Genomic DNA, 14,908 nt, shown 5'->3' with positions numbered 1-14,908 from the left:
GTTTTCGGCCTGAGACAGAGATGGAAACATTTGAAGCGGCGATGACTCATCAGCTAGAGCCTGTGTGTTGAACGGCCTGATCTCATCTGCTCCGGGCCCTGCAGGGCCGTCTCCCTGGGCCACCGCTTGGACTCTCTACAACGGCCAGGCTCCCAGGCACTGCTTCAAAGCTTTCCCTACACCTGGACCACAGTCCCCCAACAGCGTCTTCACGGAGTGAGACACTCCCCGTCCCCAGAACAGATCGGACATATTCTCATGATGCCAAATTTCTGGGGCGTGCTTTAGTTTTTGCTGTCCCCCCTCCTCCTCTTCCTCCATCCTCTCCTTCTTGTTGTTAAGGAACAGCATAGTTTATACCCCAGGTCTGTAAGAAAATCCCAGCCCCTTCCTGCAGGGGTTCTACCCTGCCCCTTGCTACACAATGTGTTCGCTGAACCAGCAGCAGACTAATAAACCGGAGCGCTTATTAGCCCCCCTGGAGCAGAGGCTGCATCTAAGCAAGGTCCCCAGGAGACAGACGCGCACACAGGCTTGAGAAAGCCAAGACGGAGCAGGACGTGGAGAAGCCCCAGCTGTGGCTCAGCTCTGGCTGTGAGAGCATTTTCTAGGCCTTTGCAACGACACCATCCTGGGCCATTTTGCCCAGGTGGTGCAGCCATTCAGACACAGGGCCTCCTGCTTGCCCAGGTCAGCTTCAGCACTTACCGTGTGGTTTTAAGGAAGTTCTTGAACTTGGAATATCAATTTCTACATCTGCAATAGAGGAGCTAGGACACCTTCCCTCCAGGGATTAAATGGGGTTGCACATGTAAAGAACTGTTTCTTTATACAATACTGGCATTCAATAAATGAGAAACGTGTAGTGAAGATTTGGAATTATTTTCTCCTAGGGGACATGCAAGTGTTTTAGGTGATTTGTCAGTAAATATCCCATCTTGCTTCAAAAGGAGCTAAACTAATTGAAAACTTTGGCCACCTGAAAAAGACTGAAAGCTATGATTTTCTTGTCTCAAATCTGTTAAACTTGCTGTGCCCAGTGCAGAGTTGGCGTCCAATCATCCAGTTTCTCCCAAAGCATAGAGCTTAGTTCTTCCAGCCTCTCTCGTGTACATCACGAGGCTCACTTACAGATGAACAGAGAATCCCTTGTTCTCAATAGAAGTGATCAGCCCAGTTGCTTTTCTTGGGGCTGTTCCCCGAATGGCCTCCCCGGAACCATGGGACGTATTCTTTGTTAGCTACCAGCCCTAATCACCGCCCTTAATGTTGCACAAACAGATTCTTTATATCTTCAGGAAAATGAGGCTACAAACCTTCCAAGCAAACTGGAGACAGGCCCCATGCCCTAACCCAGCCCGCTCACCTGAGAGGAGCCAGAGCGCCAGGACCCTCCAGAGCGTGCCCGCCCGCATCCTGCTCTCTGGGCGCTCACCGCACTAAGATGGCGCAGGCGGAGCGGCTTCTTACTTCTGGAAAAGAAGCCAGAGGACTCTTCTAGGACACTTGTGGAAATAAAGATCCCAGGGCCATTGTTCGCAAAGTGAGGATGGAAAGGGGGCTTGGTGAAGAGAGACTCACCATTTTTCGAAGCAAGCATCCGAGGCCGGGAGGGGAGGTGGGTGTCTGAACCCCACACAGGAAGTTGTAGGGGGCCACTGGGCCTGTGGGTTCCACGTCACTAGGAAACGTTCAAGGTCAAGGCCTCCACCTGGGTTGGCTGAGGACAGCAGGGCTCCTCACCATCCCATGAAGATGAGCAAGAGGACTCTGGCCAAAGCTGGAGGTGCTGTGAAGACGCCTGTGGTTGAGCTGCCCAGGCCGCGTACCGTGCACCTGCACGCCTGCAGCTCCTCTCTCAGATTCTGCCTCCCTGCAGGGAGCTGGGACAGGAAGACAGAGCAGCACTGAACGTTATTTTCTTCATGGTGTCCCTGGCGTGGAGCAGCAGGTTGGAGTCGTCTCATTGACGAATGCTTTTAACCTGAAAATATGTGTTGACTTAAAACATGTCGATGTTTTGGCCTATAATCTTTACAAAAACGTTTAAAAACGCAGTACTTAACGTATAGAGATGAAAAGGAGTTGTCTTAAAATCTGCTGGTGTGAGGGTAAACGGATACAGGCTTGCTTAATGTGTAAGCACGCATCAACCAAATACTTTAACCCACCTGCAGGCTTCACCAACACATCTCATTTGATCCTCAAAACAACCCTCTAAGGTAGATACTGAAAATTTTAAAAGGTATTTCTCTATTTATTTGACAGAGAGATAGAGAGGAAGAGGGAGAGAGATTCTTTCTGTGGGTTCCCTCCCTAAGCACCAGCCATGGCCAGGGTGAAGCTGGGAACTGGGAACTCAATCCACGCCTCCCACACGGATGCCCCAACCACCTGAGAAGTCACTTGCTGCCTCCTAGGGTGTGCAGCCACTGGAAACTGGAATCAGAAACAGAGCCAGAACGCATGGTCACACACTCTGACATGGGGGATGAGCAAGTAGCCCAACTGGTGTCTTAACCACTAGGCCAAACACCCATCCCTACGGTAGGTATTATTTTTATTCCCATTTTATACTTGAGCAAACCAACGAGGCTACATAACTAGGTTTTGTAGCTTGGCTTCTAGAAACCATGTTTGCAAAAACCACTAATTTATTACATACTAATAAGTACATAGCAGGCAGTACTGGGTGGTAGTAACATAGCAGTAACAAAGGTAGTCCTCACGTATGAAGAAAGGAAGTGTGGACATTAGTCGGATCCCTGTGGAGACTGATGCTAAGAAAGAAGGCACACAAGTGCTAAGGGAGGGAGGGGAAGGGGCCCAGGACATCTAGGGGGTAGAGAGGGTCTCCCTGAGTAGGTAAAATCTAGGCTCCAGTTTGTTGGATGAACAGGAGTGAACCAGGAGAGGACAAGCCAAGTGCTGCAGACACAGTGAGCAGTGTGTGTGAAGCCAACAGACGAGGAAGAGCAATGGAGGGTCCAGAGTGGCCAGAAACAAAGAGTGAGAAGGTTTGGCAAGAAACAAGATAGAGGGGGCTGGTGGTGTGGCACAGGGAACTAAGCCACTGCCTGTGATGTCGGCAACCCATACGAGTGCCAGTTCAAGTCCCAGCTGCTCCACTTCTGATTCAGCTCCCTGCTAATGCTCCTGGGAAAGCAACTGAAGATGGCCCACATGCTTGGGTCCCTGCCATGCACCTGGGAGCCCTGTATGGAATTCCAGGTTCTTGGCCCAGCTCTGACTGTTGTAGTTATTTGGGGGAGTGAACCAGCGGATGGATGGAAGATCTCTCTGTCTCTGTAACTCTGCCTTTCAAATACATTTTTAAAAATCTTAAAAAAAAAAAAAAAGAAAAAAAAAAGAGAATCCAGCAGGTGCCAGCTGGGGAGGGATTTGTAAGGATTCTCTAAGGGCCACGGGCAGTAACAGAAATATTTAAAACAGGATTCTTTAAATGTTTTAGTGAAAATGTTTTAATTACAGAAGGAATACTTGCACATGGTAAAAACAACAGAACATGCAGGTCACATAACGAACGACTGCCCCCCCCCCCCCCCCGCGCCCCCTGCCACGCCTCTCTCTGGAGAAAGCCACATGTAACCTTTTACATTGGTTTTTTTGTTCTGGTGGTTGCCTTCCTGTTGCTGAATGTGCATGGTCATTCGTTGGGTTCCCTGGGAACACACTCTGAGACAGCGACTTGTAGGCAGGTGGCTCGCGGAGCGAGGCTGAGGGAGGCAGGCCTGGCAAGAGAGAAGGGGAGGTGGAAGCAGCGGTGTCCGCGCCTTCTCAGGCTGGGGTCTCCTCCGAGCTGGTCGTTGGCTGAGAGCTGTTCCCGGAAAGCGGGTGTGGCTTGAGTGAGGCAGCTGCTTCCGCGGGGGCGGGGGCGTGCCTGGGCGAGTTCAGCTGTGAGCCCTGGGGGACAACAATCCCCGCAGGTGGGCAGTCCTGCAGGGGCACCCCAGCGGCCCACGCCTGTACTGCTCTGGCCCGTTTGCTTCCTACGGTATCTTCACCCCGTACTTAAGCAGCTTTTGCAGGATTCTGATTGATGTCTTTTCGTGCAGAATCTTATCAAAGGAAAGTGCGTGGGATGAATTGCAGTCGGGTTACCACGGCCATCAGTCCTGGGTAACGGCTGATAGTCCCCGCCTCCCTCCTTTGTTGCCCGCCCTCGGGTAACCCCTCTGCTGACCTGGGGGAAGCCTGGGGCCTGAGCCCTGGTCACCTCACTCACTGGCCTTCCACATGGCATCGTGAAGTACCAAGAGGTGCCCCAGGGAGCCCCTGGGTTCCATCTGAATTCTCCCTCTTCTCTGCTGAGTGGTCAGCATGGATACTCCTACTTGCGACCCTTCGTTCCTGAACACATGCATTCTTAGGATGCAGTATTGTATAGTAGTCATTGGTTTAAGATGTGTGCCACATCCTGGGGCCGGCACTATGGTGCAGTGGGTTAATGCCCTGACCTGAAGCATTGGCATCCCATATGGGTGCTGGTTCAAGACCTGGCTGCTCCACTTCTGATCCAACTCTCTGCTGTGGCTTGGGAAAGCAGTAGAAGATGGCCTGGGTCCTTGGGCCCCTGCACCCACGTGGGAGACCCGGAGGAAGCTCCTGGCTCCTGGCTTTGGATCAGTGCAGCTTCGGCCATTGTGGCCAACTGGGAGTGATTCCATCAGATGGAAGACTCTCTCTCTCTCTCTCTCTCTCTCTGCCTCTCCTCTCTCTGTGTAACTCTGACTTTTGGATGACTGAATAAATCTTTAAAAAAAAAACCTTTTATTTAGTAAATATAATTTTCCAAAGTACAGTTTATGGATTACAATGGCTTTTTCCCCCCCATAACTTCCCTCCCACCCGCACCCCTCCCATCTCCCGCTCCCTCTCCCATTCCATTCACATCAAGATTCATTTTCAATTCTCTTTATATACAGAAGATCAGTTAGTATATATTAAGTAAAGATTTCATCAGTTTGCACCCACACAGAACATAAAGTGTAAAATACTATTTGAGTACTAGTTATAGCATTAATTCACATTGGACAACACATTAAGGACAGAGATCCCACATAAGGAGTAAGTATACAGTGACTCCTGTTGTTGACTTAACAATTTGGCACTTTTATTTATGGCGTCAGAAATCTCCCTAGGACCGGCACCGCGGCTCACTAGGCTAATCCTCCGCCTTGCGGCGCCGGCACACCGGGTTCTAGTCCTGGTCGGGGCACTGATCCTGTCCCGGTTGCCCCTCTTCCAGGCCAGCTCTCTGCTCTGGCCAGGGAGTGCAGTGGAGGATGGCCCAAGTGCTTGGGCCCTGCACCCCATGGGAGACCAGAAGCACCTGGCTCCTGCCATCGGATCAGTGCGGTATGCCGGCCGCAGCGCGCCTACCGCGGCAGCCATTGGAGGGTGAACCAACGGCAAAAGGAAGACCTTTCTCTCTGTCTTTCTCTCTCACTGTCCATTCTGCCTGACAAAAAAAGAAATCTCCCTAGGCTCTAGTCATGAGTTTCCAAGGCTATGGAAGCCTCTTGAGTTCGCTGACTTCGATCTTATTTAGACAAGGTCATAATCAAAGTGGAAGTTCTCTCCTCCCTTCAGAGAAAGGTACCTCCTCCTTTGATGGCCTGTTCTTTGTACTGGGATCTCACTCGCAGAGATCTTTCATTTAGGTCCTTTTTTTTTTTTTTTTTTTTTTTCCCAGAGTGTCTTGGCTTTCCGTGCCTAAAACACTCTCATGGGCTCTTCAGCCATATCTGAATGCTTTAAGGGCTGATTCTGAGGCCAGAGTGCTGTTTAGGACATCTGCCATTCTATGAGTCTGCTGTGTATCCTACTTCCCATGTTGGATCGTTCTCTCCCTTTTTTATTCTATCAGTTAGTATTCGCAGACACTAGTCTTGTTTGTGTGATCCCTTTGACTCTTAGACCTATCAGTGTGATCAATTGCGAACTGAAATTGATCACTTGCACTAGTGAGATGGCATTCGTACATGCAATCTTGATGGGATTGTATTGGAATCCCCTGGCACATTTCTAACTCCACCATTTGGGGCAAGTCCGATTGAGCATGTCCCAAATTGTACATCTCCTCCCTCTCTTATTCCCACTCTTATATTTAACAGGGATCACTTTTCAGTTAAATTTCAACACCTAAGAATAAATGGGTGTTAATTACAGAGTTCAACCAATAGTATTAACTAGAACAACAACAACAAAAAAACTAAAAGGGATAAAGTATTAAATTGTACATCAACAGTCAGGACAAGGGCTGATCAAGTCACTGTTCTTCATAAATCTTAAAAAAAAATATTATCAGACGATGTACATATATTGAGATGGTCCTAAGATTTTTCTCCATTATTAAAAATATATATATATGGCTGGCACCATGGCTCACTTGGTTAATCCTCCACCTGCGGCGCTGGCATCCCAATTCAGCTCCCTGCTGTGGTCCGGGAAGACAGTAGAGGATAGCCCAAGTGCTTGGGCCTTGCACCCACATGAGAGACCAGGAGGAAGCACCTGGCTCCTGGCTTCAGATCAGCACAGTGCGCCGGCTGTAGTGGCCGTTTGGGGGGTGAACCAATGGAAGGAAGACCTTTCTCTCTGTCTCTCTCTCTCATTGTCTAACTCTGCCTATCAAAAAAACAATTACATAGAAATTGACATTAAGAAAGCTTATTTTGGTGCAAAAAATTGAAATATCTGCATAGTATTCAATTTGTTTATTTGAAAAGCAGAGAGAGAGATAGAGACAGGTATCTTCCATCTGCTGGTTCATTTCTCAATTGCCTACAACAGCGGGGCTGGGTCAGGTTGAAGTCAGGAGTTGGGAGGCCCAGTCTTGGGACCCAAGGACCTGAGCCATCACCTGCTGCCTCCCAGGGTGTGCATCAGCAGGAAGCTGGAGTCCAGCAGAGCCAGAGCTCTGACATCGGCACTGTGATGTGGGATATAGGTGTCCCAAGGGGCATCTTAGCCACACAAAATGCCCCCCATGAACTTTTTGAGGATCCCTCATATATATAATTTCAAAAAAAATTTTTGCACAAAAATAAGTTTATTTAATTTCATTTTCCATGAACTACTCAAAGTGCCCTGTGAGACCACACCACCCTGAAGCTGCCAGTCTGAGGGGTCAATGGAATAGCTTCGACTGTAAATCAAGTCACCGCTTCCCATAGCTCCTGTATTCTAACATAGGCCAACAGTCTGTCTCTGTCTCTGTCTCTCTCTGTCTCTCTCTCTCCATTAAGTGATGAGCAAGCGCAGGGCCGGAAGCTCTGACTTTGGAGGATTTTTCCCCACTTTTGTCTTCAAGGTCCCAGAACCGCAGCATTCCATTTTGGGCTTGCGTCCACACACTGAGCTGCCATCCATCAACCAAAACCAGGCCTCATTCAGCTCCATCTGCTGCGCTGAGGGTGTAGGGGTGGTTCAGCCGTGGTGGGTGAGGTAGGAGCCTGAACCACACTCGCCAGCAGCTGCAGCCTGCATTCTTGCCTGATCCAGGTTGTGTTCCCTCCATCTGTGCTGACCTGAGCTTAGGACTCGTTGAATCTGGCAGTGCCTAGCGGTTAGTGGGACGTTCTGGTGTAATGGTCAGTAGCTGCCCCCTATTCTCTCCATTTCTACCAGGGAGTCCACTCCAGCGGCATGCCAGGAGCTGCATTCAAATGGTAAGTGGTCCTCTGCCACACATGGAATGGTCTCCCTTAAGAACCGCCAGTGGCTCTCACATCAGAGCTGGCCAGAAGCCCCGAAGGCGTCTTACCCTCCAGACTCTTCCACCTGCCACCGTGGTGAGGCACGGGCCAAGCGCAGAGCTGCTTGTCCAGCAGCCTGGGTTTGCTGCAGAACTCTGTACTGCACTGGGCTCCCTTGCAGCCCACGTCACTTGGAAAATGAGTGACGCTTAGAGCACGCTGCCTCTAAGGCACGAGGGGCCTGAGAAGTGTGCGTCAGTGATGGGGAGGGCACAAGGTGCGGTGCATGCTCTCTCCTTTGGAAGTCCAAGATGCTGGATTCCCTAAGAAGGCCACTTGTGCAGCGCACCCCTGAGTTTCCGTGGGATTTATCTCCCATCCTTCAAGGCCTCCGAGTACTTACCATTTCTTACTCACTTGATTTGGTTAATACGATGTTATTGCCATGGTGGACCATGATGGTGTTCTCAGAATGTCCAGATTATCCAGGTCCCTGCAGACCATGTTACAACAGAGCGGGAGAGTTAACCAAGCTCCAGGCAAGACCAGGAAAGTATGTGGTCTATTACCTGTGTGCACATGCTCTCGTGAGGATATTACACTTGGAATAGCTGTTGCTTCGGTTTTTGTTAACCCACTCTCATTCACAATGATGCTGCAATTTTTGCAAAGACCAAATTAGTGAACTTAATGTGGGATATGATGAGACCATCATGCTTTAAGTCTCAAAGTGACATTAATTTTCAATGTTCCCTATAGGATACATTATTATTTTTGAGTTACTGTCTTGGCTGAGCGACACGGAAAGTTTCACGGACTTCCATTGGCTTTTCTGAACACAATAGCTCTTACAGATGATGGCAGCACGCTGAGGGTTCTTCCAAGGGCTATGTCCACTATTATGCTTTTGGGGGCTGGATAAATGACAACCAGGGTGAGAGGCAGCAGGCCAGGACTCCATTCCTCACGTTATCCCCATCTATCCACTCCAATGGCCATAAGGCACTTTGGAACCCTGATTGTAGCATCACCCTGGACCCTGTGTCCAACACTGGGAAAAATCTGGGCAATTCCTGACCATGAGTCAATGGTCTTGGTCCTTGTGGGGAAGGAGTGTGAGAGTACACTGGACATGGTGTTGCAATGACCTTTCTTTTTTTTTTTTTTAAGATTTACTTATTTTACTTGAAAGTCAGAGTTACACAGAGAGAGAAGGAGAGGCAGAGAGAGAAAGAAAGAGATCTTCCATCCGCTGGTTCACTCCCTAGTTGGCTGCAATGGCCAGAGCTGCGCCGATCTGAAGCCAGGAGCCAGGAGCCAGGAGCTTCTTCCAGGTCTCCCACGTGAATGCAAGGCTCAAGGACTTGGGCCATCTTCCACTGCTTTTCCAGGCCACAGCAGAGAGCTGGATTGCAAGTGGAGCAGCCGGGTCACAAACCAGTGCCCATATGGGATGCCGGCACTGCAGGCGGCTGCTTTACCTGCTATGCCACAGCGCCGGCCCCGCAATGACCTTTCTTAGGGAACCCTGGCCTCTCTTGCAGGTGGGTTTTGGGTTGGAGAATTGCTTGACATCTGGAAACTCAGAAGTGGACTTTCTGTTGGGGAAGCTCACCTCAGTCCCCTGCTGATCCATTCTTGGATCTCCTTTGGGGCTACACATACATGCATACGTACACATCTCCAGATATGTATGCATGTAATTATTAGTTATTTATCTGAAATTAAAATTTAGTGGCCACCCTCCATTTCTCTGTGCTAAGTCAGGCAACTTGACCTGAGGAGAACCATATTCAGCAGCCACCTCCGTAGATGCCTGTGAGTCGGGCCCCCTGGCTGGCAGTTAGTCCACATAGCCGCCTTGCTTTGGAAGTGAAGTGCTGCCCCCTGGCTTCTGCTCCCCAGTAGATCTCTCATTCCCATTGCTAAGGGGTTCAGGGAAGGTCTCTGGTAGCACCTCCTACCATTAGTGCAGCCCTGCAGAAGACCACAGCACGGAGCTGCTCGCCAAGGCTGGCAGACCCTCCCCGTCTCCCGTGGGACAGTGGGCTGGGCTAGTCTAGAGTTCTGCTATTGCAGAGTACGTTCGTTCCAGCGTGCTCACTTCCCTGTGCCTTTCCAGTCCTTTCTCCATGGTCTGTCACAGCACTTCTCTGAACCTCACTTTGTGGGGGCCACCGCTTCCCCCAAACCTTCAACAACCTCCCAGCAGCGCCTCCAGACCGTCTCAAGGGCCCACGCCAGTGGGTAAGTCCTGTGTCCCAGGGACGGCCCCTACGCTGCCAAAGCCTCCCCTGTCCGGCTTCACATCCTGCCTCATGCGGTCCACTCGCAGGTCCTGCAGCGCCTTGGCGGGCTAACCTCTCTCGTCTGGTAGCAGGCCCAGCACCGCCTCGGGTGGCCATCATGAGGTTGGACTCCAGTGATTGGTCTCGGGCCAGGAGAGAAGACGGGGCAGATCCTGAGGCTGGCTGATGGCTTTTTGTAAGGACCTACAGAGCTGGGTTCAGGGGAATCTGGAAGTTCAAGGGTCTTAACCCCATTTGCGCAGATGTTTACTTCTCATTTTTTAGTATCACGGCCCTGACTTTGGCGTAGGCTAAGAACTCTTCCTCTGGAACTCTCTCGCTCTTACGATGAAGCCCGTGCCTCGGCTGCCTTCTGGCGGCGGAGGTGAGTGCCTCTTTAAATGTGCTGGAGGGGGTGGGGGTGCCTCTCACACTCTCTGCACTTCAAATCCGTGATGGCTTGTTCTGATCCTGTCCTCAACGATGGCTCCCCAGTTCCACAAACCTTACAGTTAGCCGACCGGAACCTCTCACAAGTCAGGCACCTTGCACAAAGGAGTGTACCCCTTCCCACCTTAACCTCATTGCAGTTCACCACAGCAACTCCCGCACCCCACTAAGGTGATGGGGGCTTCCCTGCCGCCTGCTTGCCAGCTCCAGAATCCCGTCCTCCGTGGGCTTCTTAGGACCACTTCTGGCCCCAACTACTTTGGGATTGGCCGCAGCAGCGTTTGGTGTCTCTTCAGCAACATCTTGGCTATGAAGGTCTTATAAATTGTTGCGTGTACTTGTATTCACTTACGCTCACTTCTGTGTAATATTCTGCCATATGACTGTGCCACAATTTATTACTCACTCTTTTGAAGGACATTTGGGACTGTTATAAACAGTGACATGGGTTGTATAAGTAGGAGAGGTATTACTGTATCATACATATGTTCAGTTTCAGTGGATAATAAACTGTTTTCCGAGGTAGTTGTACTAGTTGATATTATTTTCATCTACATGTGAGAATTTCAGTTTTAACAAGGAGCAGACTTGTTAATTATTGGTATTTTCTTTCTATTTTTAAAAATATTTATTTAAAAGAGTTATGGGAGGGGGAAGGGAGAAGGAAAGAGGAGGAGGAGGAGGAGGAGTAGAGAGAGAGAGAGAGATCGATCTTCCATCTGCTGTTTCAGTCCCCACATGGCTGCAACAGCTGGGACTAGGCCCCAGTACTTGGTATTTTCAAGATTATATAAAGCTTTTTTTTAACCAAAGACATTCTTTAAAAAAAAAAAAAGATTATGGCCGATGCTGTGCTGTAGTAGGTTAAGCATCCAACTGCAGTGCTGGCATCCCATATGGGTACCAGTTTGAGTCCTGGCTGCTCCACTTCTGGTCCAGCTCTCTGCTGATGGCCTGGGAAAGCAGTAGAAGATGGCTCAAGTGCTTGGGCCCCTTTTTCTGTGTGGGAGACCTGGAAGAAGCTCCTGGCTTTGGCCGGGCTCAGCCCTGCCATTTGCGGCCATCTGGGGAGTGAACCAGCGGATGGAAGACCTCTCCCTCTGTCTCTCCCTCTCTCTGTATATATGCCTCTCAAGTAAATAAATTATAAAAATCTGAAAAAAAAAAATTTGAAAGGCTGAGTTACAGAGAGGGAGGGAGCTTCATCCGGGTCTCCTATGTGAGTGCAGGGACCCAAGTAACTGGGCCATCTTCTGGTGCTTCCCCAGGCACATTATCAGGGAGCTAGATAGAAAGTGGAGCAGCCAGGACTCGAACTGGCAGTGCCCATATAGGATGCTGGCATTGCAGGTGGTGTCTTTACCCACTACACCACAATGGGAGTCTCACTATAGCCATTCTTGTAGACATGTACACGTCCTTTTGGTGTGGTATCTCATTATGGCTTTTCTTTTTCTGATGACTAAAGGAATGGAGGAGCTTTTCATATAATTTTGGATATTTTAATATTCATTTTTGTGATGAACTTGTTCAAATTTCTTGTCCATTTTTCTGTTGGATTGCTGTGCTTCTTATAAAAGGTAGGAGTTCTTAATAAAAATTTTTGAAGGTTTCAAATATACTTTATTTCTTTCATAATGTCATATTGTAACTGGTACACAGCGCTTTTACTCAGCATCAATTGAGAATTGGTTTTGAAATGATTCAGTATTGCACAAGCTGGGGGGACTGCTTATTAAGATAATCAATGATATTCCTACTTATTTTGTGAATTATAGTCTTTGATTTTTTTTTTCTCTTTTTTGACAGGCAGAGTGGACAGTGAGAGAGAGAGAGAGAGGCAGAGAGAAAGGTCTTCCTTTGCCGTTGGTTCACCCTCCAATGGCTGCCGTGGCCAGTGCACTGCGCTGATCCAAAGCCAGGAGCCAGGTGCTTCTCCTGGTCTCCCATGCGGGTACAGGGTCCAAGGACCTGGGCCATCCTCCACTGCACTCCCTGGCCACAGCAGAGAGCTGGCCTGGAAGAGGGGCAACCGGGACAGAATCTGGTGCCCCGACCGGGACTAGAATCTGGTGTGCTGGCGCCGCAGGCGGAGGCTTATTGAGCTGCTGCGCCGGCCATATAGTCTTTGATTTTCTAATGCTAAACTAACCTTGTATTCCTGAAATAAATTCACTGTGGTTGTGATATAGTTCTATGTATATCCTTCTACTTATTCCTTTTAAATATATATTTCTTTTAGTATTTTACTGTATATTCATGTATGAAGTTGGCTTGTAATTGTCCTTTCTTGAATATCCTTGTTAAGTTTCTGTAACAAGGTTATGCTAGCCACAGAAAGTCAATTTTAAAAAAGAAAAAGATTTATTTTAAAGGCAGAGTGACAGCAAGAGGTAGAGAAAGAGAAAAAGGTCACCCATCTGTTGGTTCACTCCCCAAATGGCCATGACAGTTGGGGCTGGGCCAGGCCAAAGCCAGGAGCCAGGAACTCCATCTGGATCTCCCACGTGGGTGGCAGGGGTCCAAGTACTTGGGCAGCATCCACTGCCTTCCCAGGAGCATTAACAGGGAGCTGGATCGGAAGTGGAGCAGCTGGGACTTGAACCAACGCTCTGATATGGGATCCAGGGTTCCAGGCAGAAGCTGTACCCACTATACTACAACACCAGCCCTTGGAAAATCAATTTTTTTAAAAAAAATTTATTTACTTACTTATTTTACTTACTTATTCGAGAGGCAGAGAGACAGACAGAGAGCTCTCCCATCTGCTGATTCATTCCTCACGTGTGGACTGGGCTGGCCAAAGCCAGGAGCTGGGAATTCAAAGGAGGCCTCCTCCGTGGGTGGCAGGAACCCAGTTACCCGAGCGGCCACCACTGCCTCCCAAGGTCTGCATCAGCTGAACTTGGAGTCAGGAGCTGAGGCCAAGATGCGGGTTGTGGGCGTCTCAGCGGCTGAGCTAAACCCACCCTGAAATATTCTTTCTTTTCTTAACCTCAGGAAGACTCCATGAGCTGATGGCTCACACTGGCTAGATTAACCGGCAAGGCTCTCTGGGCGCTGGGATTTCTTAATTGCAATGGTTGTTTCCTAACACAGATGGTCCCCAATTTGTGGTGGTTTGACTTAAAAAACATTTACTTTATGATGTGCCAGAGTTATCTACCTACAGTAGAAACCATATTTCAAATGTAAAATGTGGCTCTTTTCCTTCCCTGTGATCGCGAGGGTAAAATTACAATGGGCTCCCTGCAGGGGGCTGTGTTGTCGACCTCTCTTAGGTATTATTATTTTGTGTTTTTGCATCCCATTGTGTATACAAAATGCCCACCTGTGTGTGTACATGAGATGTTCAACATTTTATTATACAATAGGCTTTGTGTTAGATGATTTTGTCCAACCAAAAGCTAAAATAAGAGTTCTGAACATACTGAAGGTAAGCTAGGCTAGGCTAAGCTACTCAGTAGGGCAGGTGTATCAAATGCATTTTGACTTAGATATCTTCAGCTTACAATGGGGTTAGCACGATGCAAGTTGTGGGGCATCTGTGTACGCATTGGGGCCTACAGGTAAGGGCTGCTGTCACTGCTTCCCACAAATTTTAATTTGTTGTATTTGTCCAGTTAAAATGTGTTCTAATTTTCATTGAGTTATCTTTGACCTTTGAGATATTTTGAAGTATCTTACTAGAATTAATATAAGAATGTCATGTAATTCAACGGAACAGATTGGAAGCTCCAGAAATAGACCCTGACACATAGACATAATGGATTTTCCAGGGAAGTTGCCAGGGTAATACAATGGGAAAAGGATCGTTTTTCCAACAAATGGTCTTAGAAAAGTGGCTAGATATCGGTGAGGAAAAATGCGAACTTCAACCCCAATCTCAAACCATGCAGAAAAATTAACTTGAGATGAGTCAGATAGTCATGTGAAGCTAAAGCTATAAAATGTTTAGAAAAAAAAGCACAAGCCAACAACTCTAGGACTTTGGAGTAAGCAAAGATGTCTCAGGATACCAAAATAGTAACCATAAAAGGAGAGAAAGGATATATTAGATTTTAGCAAAATTAACTTTTCTTTCTTTAGAAAATTTGTTAAGAAAATGAAAAGATAAGTCACAGGTAATACAGTGATCTAAACAAAGGATGTGTATCTTCAATATTGCAAATAACTCACAACTTAATAAGACAAATAGCCCAATAAAAATTGGGAAAAGAAGATAGACATTTCACAGAAGAAGACATGGGCCCAGTGCTGTGGTGTAGTAAGTAGAGCCACTGGCTGCAGTGCTGGCATCCCATATGGGTGCCAGTTCGAGTCCTAGCTACTCCACTTCTGATCCAGCTCTCTGCTATGGCCTGGGAAAGCAGTGGAGGATGGCCCAAGTCCTTGGGCCCCTGCACCTGCGTGGGAGACCCGGAAGAAGCTCCAGGCTCCTGGCTTTGG

Source organism: Lepus europaeus, chromosome 7 (assembly GCF_033115175.1).
Source record: "Lepus europaeus isolate LE1 chromosome 7, mLepTim1.pri, whole genome shotgun sequence".
Classification (NCBI taxonomy): Eukaryota; Metazoa; Chordata; class Mammalia; order Lagomorpha; family Leporidae; genus Lepus; species Lepus europaeus.
The sequence above is the reverse complement of the archived record's forward strand: the minus strand, read 5'-3'. Positions refer to the sequence as shown.